Source organism: Amphibalanus amphitrite, unplaced genomic scaffold (genome assembly GCF_019059575.1).
Source record: "Amphibalanus amphitrite isolate SeventyFive unplaced genomic scaffold, NRLGWU_Aamphi_draft 000924F_arrow, whole genome shotgun sequence".
NCBI classification, from domain to species: Eukaryota; Metazoa; Arthropoda; class Thecostraca; order Balanomorpha; family Balanidae; genus Amphibalanus; species Amphibalanus amphitrite.
Window position 1 is genome coordinate 139,767 of NW_024882418.1, and position 11,813 is coordinate 151,579.

Consider the following 11,813-nt stretch of genomic DNA (forward strand, 5'->3'; position numbering starts at 1 on the left):
ACACTCGATTTCCGCCGGGTGTCGGTTCTGGGCTGCGCCGGATGCGACGTTTCCTTTACACCAGCCTGCACCGGATGCCCTTCCTGCCCTGGCTCTAGCGATGGTGGGGGCGGCTGGCCCATACAGCTGCTGCGAACGGATGTCATGGCGCCGGAGTGTCTCGGACTGGCTCGGCGCCGGATGGTTTGTGTGTACTCCACCCGTCGGCGAACGTTTGATCTCGGGGCGTCAGCCGCCTTAATGGCAGCAGCTGCTCGGGCGTGTGACCCGGTCTCCTCCTTGGCTCCGGCGTCCCGGCAGACAGGGTACTATGTGAGGCAGTTTATATGTATGAAAAAGGTGAGATTTTGATGAAAAAAAATGTCACAGCATTCAGCTGTTACACACATAATGGTTTCATCAACTCGCTGTAAAGCGCTGGGGAGGTGGCCGGCGTTACCCCTATGCCGGGCTTACCCCAGAAAAATCAACACTTTTTTAAAACTCGATTTTCTCAACCTTATACTTATTCCAAGAAACCGAATTTTTGGGAAAACACGGCCAATGAACTTAGCTAGCTAGCAGGATATCAACATTTTATACAGCACGTATGGTATGTAATAAAAATGAAAAAGAGCTTACTATGCCGGGCTTCCCCCGGCTTCCCCTAAATTGACACACTGAGCCGGAAAATGGCAACTGTGACCCCTCGTTATGTCCCCGAGGTCATCTCAGGTCACGAACAGAATCTAACAGTTTTTCGCTAATAACTTCTGATAGAGACGTGCTAGAGCGCTGAAAACGCCTTAGATGTGTTCGGCTCGACGTTGCAGATCGATTGATATGCAACATGACCTTTTCCGGTCAGGTCATGACATTGACCTGAGGTCAAATTTTAAAGTGGACCTTTCAAGGTCAAATTATACCTAGTTCATCCGACACGTCTCGACGAGAGGAACACGATGCTGGCAAAAGTTTTGTCATGGCTCTTTTGAGTCAAAAGTTATAGCCGAAAAACCGCTTTCGTAAAAACGGCTATTTTTGGAGTTTTTGCCCTCTGGAGGCTAAACCGTTGACCTGAGGTCAAATCTGATAACATTATTCAGAAAGGTCTGTAAAAGGGCTATCGAATGCGCTTTTCCGCGGCGCTGTAGCTCTATCGGTTCCCGAGATAGCCGTTGGCAGTTTCCAAAATGTTGAAATAGTCAACATTTTACCTTTGGTGACCTCTGGTGACCTGACCTTTCACCTGACCCAAAAAATTACCGTGTGTTATCGTCCTTATTTTGGACGTTCTTTCGATTGCCGCTTACCGCGTGTCGCTACGTGGCCCAGGAGCCGAGTTAGAAGGGGGGGGGTGTTCAGACACCCCCCCGGCCCGGCGCGGAATCTCAGAGCACCGGCCCGGCGCGGGTTAACCCTCGCCCGCACATGCCATTTCCCATCCTAGAACGCACATGGGGGGGGGGGGTGTTGCCACCCCCCGCGCCATTTCGTTCCTGTTGGAGATAGAGCTTCGCGGTAAAGACCAAAAAGATTCTTTGGGAAGAGACGAATCCAATGATAACCAGTTCTACCTTCTCAGGTCAGTCCTTCCACCTGGACCTTCCACCTGGACGGTCAGGTCAAACTAAAAAATGTTGCTATTTTGGGTCACCGTTGGTTACCTATCAAGTGCGCTGCTTATCATTTACCGATGACGATGCCGTTTTCTGGTGCCAAGCCAGCTAGAACCTCTTTGTCACACTACCCGACCAGGTTTTTGCTGCTGAGGTCATTTCAGGTCAAGTTAGGTCAAGGTCAATTATATGTGTTTGTATGTCTGTGTGTGTCTGTGTGTATACTGATGTGTGCACCGATTGTTTTTGGACGCCATTTAATTGCGTCCCAGAAAAGCTATTTCTGGCACCTAAAAGCTGACTCGCCCCAAAATTAGTCCTCAGCACCTATTTGGTGGATACCAGCACCAATCATGGAAAATGACCTTAATTAGCTGTTTCTGGCACCTATTCATCGGTACGCCTTACTCTTTTTTCTGAATCTGGCACCTAAATGCTGAGCGTAGCACCAATCTAGTAGAAAAATGCACTACTGGCTGGTAGAATCATGTTGTTCTGGTATAATGACCCCTGGAGTCTAGCCTAAAGGTTGCCAGTGCAGCTACACTCTAAGACAGCCCCGTAGTGATCTCAGCATTGTATATGACGTTTAAGTAAGCAAATAATATTGATTTGTTTGAAAAAAAACAATGTCATTTAAATATTTAAAAGTATTTATTTGTAATGCTTAAAGGGAAACATTTTTGTGAGTAATTGTCTCGATTTTGACCATTAAAACGGGTATTGTATTTTTTGACGTCATCAAATAGCTCCAAAAAAGAAATGTACTGTTTTCATTCCGTTCAAGGCCGCTGAAGAAACGCGGGATCTTGCGTGGGACATTGTCCGTTGTTTGCCGCGCAGAGTTGTGCCGTGGTTGTGCCTTTTTCATCCGTTGACCGTTTCTTACTTATGTCATATGTGTGCATGAAGCTTTGATTTTGTTTTTGGTTATTGTGTGGCCGGTCAGTCAAACGCCCCTGTAGAAACCGGATTCTGCGTTTGATCGAGATGGAGTCAGACGATGATTGCAGGCCAGAAAGCTAATAATATTGAAAAGAGGGCCGGTTGCGTGGCATGTCTGTTCAGAGTTGACATTTTGCTTAACTCCAGTTTATGACCTGAGAGCCTGGCTGGAAGTGACGGATCCAAACTTTTCACGTTAAAATGGCTGAGGGTGCAATAATCTCTAGTCTCTACATAGCGGGCTGGTATAGGAGCGTCTTGCTATGCTGCACCATAGCTGGCTAGTGATTCTCTTTTGGCTAGAAATGGCATTAATCCAGGGGCGCGGGAACTACTTTCCGACTGGGGGGGGGCACACCATAATAGAGATCAACCTAGGGTACCCCCAAATCTAGTTTTCTCACCGGTTTTAGGCCACTTATTTTTCACCCCTCGGCTTTTTCAACAAAAAAGAAAACATTTGCAAAAAAAAGTGTGGTATTCCGTCTCAAAGCTGTGGGGGCACCGCCCCCACGGCCCCAGAGTTGGGGGGGCAAGCTGCCCCCACTGCCCCCCCGGCTCCCGCGCCTATGCATTAATCATTATCTCCACTGGCGAAAGTGGCACTTGACATCACCGAATGCAACGTTCATGTTGTTAGGATACATAAAATCAGGAAGATTACGCGAATTAGGTAGGCAAACGTGGAATAAAATAGGTGCTGGATGTTTTGGTTTTGGTGCTGAATCAGCAAACAGCAAATACGGAGTTCAACTAGACGATCTGGCAACTTTAGGCTGTGTGCAAGCAATTAGGTGCCAGATTCAGATATTAGGGTCGAATAAGCATTTTGGGGCTGATCAGCAATTAGGTGCCAGAAACAGCTTTTTAGGGACCAGAAACAAATATTCCCCATTGTTTTTGGGTCCATATTACATGAAATCATGATCTGAGAAGCTTTTACCAAAAATGCAGTCAAAAAACTCCACGAAAAGTAAATTGAGCTTGCCTAAAACGCAATTATCTTAGATGACCTAGGTTGACCTTCACCCTGACCTTGACATCTGTACATCGTCGAACAACATGTTCCATGATAGGTGGGAGGTAAGACTGGCAAAAAAGGCCGAAATCAAGGTGTCAAAAGCTCACAAGGCCCATAGCCAACGCAAGATGTTGAGAATTGGTCATTTGGGTCATGACATGACCTGAAAAACAAGGTCATATCTCCAAAACCAAAAACCACAGAAACTTGAAATTTTCAGTGGACACTGAACATCAAGAAAGGATAGAGGAGCAGCTATACGAAAAAATCAGGCTTCTAGCTTTAAAAATGTTGAGTGCAGAGCAGAAAGACAGAAAGGGGGTCTATGCCTGAGGTCTGGGGGTGCCGGGGGTCTGAGCAGAGCAGAAAGGGGGTGGCAACCATCCACCCCCCCCCCACCCCCATGTGCGGGCGAAGGTTAAGGCCAAGTAACAGTTAATTTGAATTTCAACGCGTCTCGACGGGAGAAACACAATGCTGGAAAATAATTGTCCTGCCTATCAGTTATTTGTCAAATGTTATTAGGTACGGAAAACAGTTACTTGATAAACAAAAAGGTCAATATTGATTTTTGGTGGTAGCTGCCATCTGAATATAAAGCTGTTGAAACGCGAGGACACAAAAGTAGGTAATAAAAAAAAAAAACGATAAGAATCACCGTAAATTTATCTTGACGGTGTTCTCATTATTATAGGCCTGTAGGGGAGAGCGGGGTGAGTTGTATCATGTCCAAGTTGTATCAGGGCGAATTGTGCCAAACTTATCCAATAGATAGCGCTCGTGACACGACCAGTCGACGAGGTTTTCCGGGCGCCATCTTTCCCTGTTCTGTCGTGTGGCTGGGTGGACGCGTCTCGAGGTGAGAGCCGATTTTATGTTTTTTTAATGGCATTCTAAAAAAATAGGTTGCAGGAAAATGTGTGTTTTGGGCATTTAGATGTGCACGAATTTGAAAGATCTCCGTAGCGGTGGTGAGGGTAGGTTCTAAGGCTGCGTGAGTGAAAATGGATTTCTCCAGCTGTCCGCTGTTTTTGAGCACGAAGATGTTTTTTCCAAGATGGCGGCGAGGTACATGTTGTATCAGAGCCGGGTGGGGTATGTTGTAACATGTATGTATGTATGTATGTATGGGTATGTTGCTTTTGATCGCGAAAGCTAAGCCCTGGCTCGCGTTTGTAGGTAGCTAGTCAATACTCGTTCCTTTTCGGCACAATGTGTTGGCTGCTTTGCTCTTAACGGGTCACTTTTGCGTCTAGTCTGTTGATGTTTCGTTCGTTTCGATGTTTCGTTCGGATTGACCAAGTTTGGTCTAATAAAAGTGAAGCCTTTGAGCAAATACATTGTATTAACCCCATTTAATGTTGTTGTTATGTTCAAAACCAGTAGCAAACACACTCCCTGAAACGTGAAATAGTGATACAAATTACCCCACCATGTGATACAACTCACCCAAGCCATGGGGCAAGTTGTATCAAAAACATTGCTCTCTTCGGCAGACCGTAAAAGAAAAACTAGTAGAGGTAACGGAAAAGTTACCTAGCACAAAAAAGCAGAAGAATCAAGGAAGGAGATAGTATGGAAATAATGAGTTTATCACGGATAGTTACGAGGTTATGGGTCTCGGAGTAAAAACTGATACAACCCACCCCACTCTCCCCTACAGTATTCAGCTGTTGTGCTGTTGTCAGCTGAAATAGGCTCCGCCCACCGCTTCTGGCTGACGGAACTGTATACATTTGGCTGATGAGAAATGTCAGCACTGGTGGCTGACTGTTTACAAATATGGCGTTGTAAACAAATATTTCGTCTCATCTTCATGTTCTTTATTAATACAATACTTAAGCAGTTAGATATATTATCAAAATATTTACTGACAATGTGCGAAAGTAATAAGTATTTTTCTTGTATCGACAATTAATTATGAAACCAAATATATGTGAATAGCGCCAACATGGTACCCAAATTTCATTTATCTGCAGTGCTCAATAAAAATATGGCACGTGATTTGCTTTCATGCGCCACTACCAGTGTCTAAATGCGTCATTTATGGCTTTTGCTGACGGCTCGGCATCTCAGAGTGCTGTTCGGCTCCGCGCAAAATATTTTGCAGCGTGTGACGGCACACTTGGATGACGTCAGCCACTGGCTCCGCCCATTCTCCGCCGGGCCGTCAGAGCCGAGGGCCGCGGCGGCCGCGGCAGCCATTATTCGACGCGTGACGAACCGTGGCGCGGATGGACTGGTGGTTTTCGTTCAAAAGCTGAATAAATCATCATCATCATCAATTTATTATGCGTCTTTTTCAGACAATACACATACACATTTCACTTTCCAATAAACACACCAGCAGTACAGATACTGCATGTAGGACGATGAACACAACACTAAAACGCAATTGCAAAGCACATTAACAAGTCAACACATTTGTGAAAAAAAAAAACCTATGAGCACAGAAGCCTCACGAGACGACGGGACATCACTGTCTGGCTGGAATTTAAAAGGAATCTGAGCGAATCTACTACACCGTCGCTGTCGATCGCGCTGCCTATGAAGCTATGGTCCACATGACCTCTCACAGCATCAAGCACGTTTTGAAAAGAACAGTTTAACAGTTTGTATGCCAGGTCCAGAAATGTTCCGTGCAATTGTATAGGCTCGGTAGCTAAAACAGCCAGCTCTCGTAGCATAATGTGTTTCAGTCGGTGTTGGTGGCTTCGGAATATACCCGATAAGGCTAGCAGCACCGCTCGTCTGAGCCGTTCATGTATTCTCGGGATACCTAAAGCTACAAGCAAAGCAGAATGATGAGCGTATTTAGATAATCCGAGGGCAGCTTTTATGCACCGAGATTGCAGGCCATCCAGATCGTCAACATCACACGAGCGAAGGGGGACTGTTTGACATCCGAAAGTTAGGGCAGGGATGACCACAGTTTTCTAAAGAAAGACTTTATCTGAAGGCGACAGGCAGTCACTGAGCATTCCAGCAGGAGGCAGTCCGTAGAATGCTCCACGAGCCCGACTAACACGGTGCTGTACATGAAGTGACCCGGCTAGATCCGCTGACAATGTGACACCTAGATGTTCGGTCACTGCTCGTACAGCAAGCTGCTGACCAGATAGGTGCCAGACGGGGAGCGCAGACAAAAGTTCAGCACCAAATACAATACAGTGACTTTTGGTTTTTATCGGATCTACATGAACGAATTCAAGCCTCCAAAACCCTGCGAATTGATCAACTATTTCCAAAAGTTTACTTAGGTTTCCCGCATTGGTAGCGAGCAGCATCAAATCATCTGCGTAGCACACGGCAGGAACATGGTAGCCAAACATGAAGGATCCGCACAAGCTAACATCAAGTAGACTTAAGAGAGGCTGAAAGAAAACATTTGCAAACGCTGGCGATAAAATGACCCCCTGTCTCGTTCCTCGCTTGATGTCAAAACAACTCGACATATGGTCAGCATAAGTTACGAAAGCTTTTAGACGTCTATACCACACTGTGACCAAATGCCAGGACCGGGGGCTCAGGAACTTCTCTAGGCGAAAAAGTAGACCATCATGCCAAATTTTATCGAAACATTTCCTCGCATCTAAATTGGCTGCAAACACTGGAGAACCTCTCTGACTGTGCCACTGCGCGGTTTCAGTAACAAGCATCGTTGCCTCGATAGTACTACGGTTCTCCAAAAACCCAAATTGTAGATCACTGGGAGAGAAAGATTCGGTCAGCTCACTTAGCAAAAGACACTCTAGTAACTTCGACATAGTAGTAGTGAGAGATATCGGCCTGTAATTGTCCAAGCAATCTCGATTCAAACCTGACTTCTTTAGGATGGGTCTCACAACACTAACAGAAAAGGCGTCAGGGACCGATAAAGTGGCGTAACATGCAGTGAGGAGACGGCCAATCGCAACCAACAAAGCTTGTGATCTACCATACAATAGATGCTCTACTGTTACGTGGTCTATCCCCGGAGCAGCACCTCGCTTTAACTGCTGGAAAATGCGTTCAAATGTGGTTAATAGCAATGTGCCACTGCAAAAAGTGATAATGATACCCAAAATACGGCATTCAAACCGCTTACAATAAGAAATACCTATAGGACGGTAAACTTTAATTCGCGCCACTTTCGCCTCCTGCAGCTACTATTTTCTTGTTGCGCAAAACTGAAAGATTTTGCGCGTGCCAACGTCACATATGTGACGTCATATGTCGAAGGGTGGAGCCTGGCACCCGAGAGACCCCTACTGCGCATGCGTGATGCAAAATTTTGCAGTAGGATGCGCTGCCCGAACAGGGCTCTGGCACTTGCTTTCTCGTAGCAGCACAGCCCGTCAGCCCATGCTGCCGGCAGCAGAGAGGTGACGTCATGTTGCATGTGCAACATAACGTCATCAATTTTTCAGCCAATAGTGTGAGTGATTCTCGGCTGACAACAGCACAGCGGCTGAATGTGTACAGGCCTTATATGTTAAAGGAAATAGTTCACTTTTTAACATGGGTTTTGAACTGGAATAGCAGTTCCGTAGCCTGGGCTGAGACGAGCATAAATCAGGAGCTTTTACAGCCCAACGATCACCCTAGGCAAAGATATTCTATTTCTCGTCCCGAAAAAGGTGTCTTGCGTTGAGGATGTGTGCCTTGCATATATTCGCATCCAGTATGAAAAGAGCATGGGTACCGAAAATTCTTCAGAAACTAGAGAAATTATCTACGAGAACTCTAGAGAAATTCTCATACTGATCAATAAGGACATTCAGCAGCAGCAGATCACCCAAATGCCGGTGGCCGCGATCATTTCTCTAGTTTCTGAAGAATTTTCGGGACCCATGCTCTTTTCATACTGGATCGCCTGTGCCTTACAGAAACTGAAAAGTCCTTCCTATATCAAAATATAGAAAATAATCTTTTGTTATAAATAGGTTTTATTTTCTTTGCTGATCATTTTGAACATAAAAAATCATAAATCCATTGCAAAAAAAATAATTTCGTGAAAGTGAACTATTTCCTTTAAAGGAACTATCCCACCTTCTAAAATGTTGTTAAAACCAGTTAAATTGTGCCCGACTTTATAGATTGGATGACCAGGAACACGGTTCTGGCATTTATTTTTCATTAAACATCTTAGGCTTCCCAAATTCCAAACACAAACTTTCAAATATGTGACGTCACAGCCCAAAATTACCTCTTTCCCCAGGCCACATTATTGTCATAAAGCTGATTCTTTTTACTCTGTAGGCACCACAACAAAGTTCAGACCAAGTTTCAAGCGATTTTTCAACGAATAAACCCATTTAAATCAGAATGACTAAACGAGGTGACGTCACACTAACGGTCGCTCCATGTTGAAGATAGGGCCTTGCGCAAGGCCCATTTTCAAATGAAGGGAACGAATTTCTTCAACACCAAGAGGCCGCGGGGGTTGCAACCTAGATAGATAGTGGTTTCTGAACCTCGCCGCAAACTTGGCTATCTCAACTCAAACCCCATGTTAAAGGTGGGGTGGGATAGTCCCTTTAATTATCAAGCTAAGCTGATTCTCCCAAAACCGTCAAATACGGAAAACTTACCTTGGATGTCTTCCGGTGACTTGAGGCCTGAGCTTTGATCTGACCTACAAAAGACACAAAGGCTATTTCATTATTACGACAGACGGCGACACTTTTTTAAACGCGGCACAGTCAATTGCTGCTACATGGCATAGGAGTCGAGTACATAAGAGGAGGAGGGGAGGGGGGGGCTACAAAGCTATTTAGGCATGTATGTATGGATGTATGCATGTGTATGTATGTATGTATGTATATATGTATGAATGTATGTAGGTATGTATGTATGTATGTATGCATGCATGTATGTATGTATATATGTATGCATGTATGTATGTATGCTTTTACATCATGCAATCGGTCCATGAACACATGGCTATTATGATTGACATGTCATAAAAACGGAGCATCGGGATCACTCACGCACACATTCACGCACACACGCTATGTCATGGACTGCATCACTTGGTGCCCTCATTGAGAAGCTCCGATCAATTGATACGCCAATAAAAAATTCCGCACAAAAAGGCACCCGTCCATAAGCCGACAGTCACCCCCCCTCCCCTCTCCCCATGGGCACACGTCAGGCAGCGTGGGCGCACACCCAGCGGTCCCCCTGGCCGCACCTATGGGCCACCGTGGCCGGTCCAGGGGAGAGGCAAGGCCGCCACCGGCACCAGTTGATTCCACACCCAAACAAGGCGCTGGCGGTGACCGGCGCGTGAGTCAGCCGGCCCCTCCCTGACTCCCGCCCGGCCGGCCGGCGCGTGGGTCAGCCGCTACCGCCCGGTCGGCCGGCAGTCGCAGGGTCGCGCGCCGCCACCGGCCAGTCGATACTCGCCGTGCACCTTGGAAATACGACAACAACGCCGCGGCGGCCGTGAAACCGCCACTGCCGACGGACTGCCGACGGTCTGCTGTCGGTGCCGACGGTACCGACAGTGCAGCGGAGACGGCCGACGGGCAGGGGCGTAACTTTGTATACTTTTGGGGAGGCAGGTGCCCCCCCAACTTGAAATTTTGCCACCCCAACATTCCGTTTGCCCCCCCAACCTTGGTGGGCGCCCCCAGGCCCGAAAGGCGCCCTCACGGGCCAGCGGCGTCATAGGAGCGCGTGCGCCATCTTTCAAGGGGGCGCCATCGCCTATGGAAATGGGATGCGTGAGAGGGGAACCTCTGAGGCCGTGGGGGCGCCTGCATGCGAAAGAGGGGCGCCCATGAAGTCCTCAGGGGCGCCTCAATGCAAAACACGGGCGCCTGAGATGGCCACAGGGGCGCCTGCATGCGAAAGAGGGGCACCATATTGGCCTCTGAGGCCCTTAAGGGTGCCTCTGAGATCTATAGTATAGGGGTGCCCACATGAAAAAGGGGCGCCCATTAAGGCCATAACGGCGCCCCAATACGAAACAGGGGAGACTGCATGCCAAATGGGGGCGCCTCGGAGGCCCATAGAAAGAGGAGCTCCAGTTGAAGTCCAAAGGGGCGCCTCAATGGGAATTAGAGACGCCTGTGAGGTCTATAGGGGCGCCTCTGATGCCCATGTCGAGAGAGTCGTCAGTCGTTTGTGTAACGTTCCTCAGGGATGGTGCGCCGCTTGCGGCAAGTAAAAACTTAGCTAAATAGCGTGCCCCATTGGTTAAAAAGCGCCCCTCGAGCCAAAGTGGTGCCCCTCTGACAACACGCACGTCTTATGACATCTGTTTTGCTAATAACTAATGCCCCCGCACGCAGAGCGGCGCCCCATCCGTTTATCAATGTGACCCTTCAGGTGGATGAAGCGCCCCTCTGGCCAATACCTTATCAGCATTGTTGCTAGAACAGCGCCCCTAGTCCGTAGACTGCCCCATTTGCTCCTGAAGGCGCCCCTCGTGCCCGTTTTGGCGCCCCTCTGCACTGAGTAATGAATTGTATGTGGCCTACCAATTCTTAAGGGCGCTCCTTGAGTCATAATCATCGCTCCTCGGGGAGGGGGGGGAGGCTAGAGGGCCTAGATGCCATAGCACGCTATAGTGTGTTATGGCATCCCTGCTGCTAAAACGGCACACTTAGCTAGGTTAGCGCCTCAACGGTTCATACAAGCGCCCCTCGAGCCGAAGTTAGCGCTCCTCTGACTTACATAATTTCCTTGCTAAGTACGACGCCCCTCGCTGGGCATGGGGTGGCGCCCCACCAGTTTACCAACGCGCCCCTTTAGCCACATGAAGCGCTCCTCTGGTCAATGCGGTCAATACCTTATTTCATCACTGCAGCTAGAGCGGCGCCCCTATTTCGGTGGCTGTTCCATCGGTTCCTGAAGGCACCCCTCGAGACAGTTTGGAGGCCATCTGCAGTGAGTATTAAAATTGATGTGGTTAAGAATGGCGCCCTCTGCACGGTGTCGCACCGATTCTAAAGGGCGCCCCTTGAGTCAATGTAATCGTCCCACAGGGCCTTATGTGTTATGGTATCCCTGCTGTTAAAGCGCCACTCTTGCTTGGCGTAGCGTCCCAACGGTCCATAGCACCCATCGAGCCAATGTTAGCGCTCCTCTGACTATACTGGTATCTTACATCATCTTTTTTGCTAATTACGGCTCCCTTCGACCGAAAGGGCAGTGTCTCAAGTCTCAACAAATCAATGTAGAACTCTATTTGTTAAGAACAAAATAGTGCATTTTAGTGCTATTTTGACAATATACCGGTTTTGTGACCTTGTGACCTG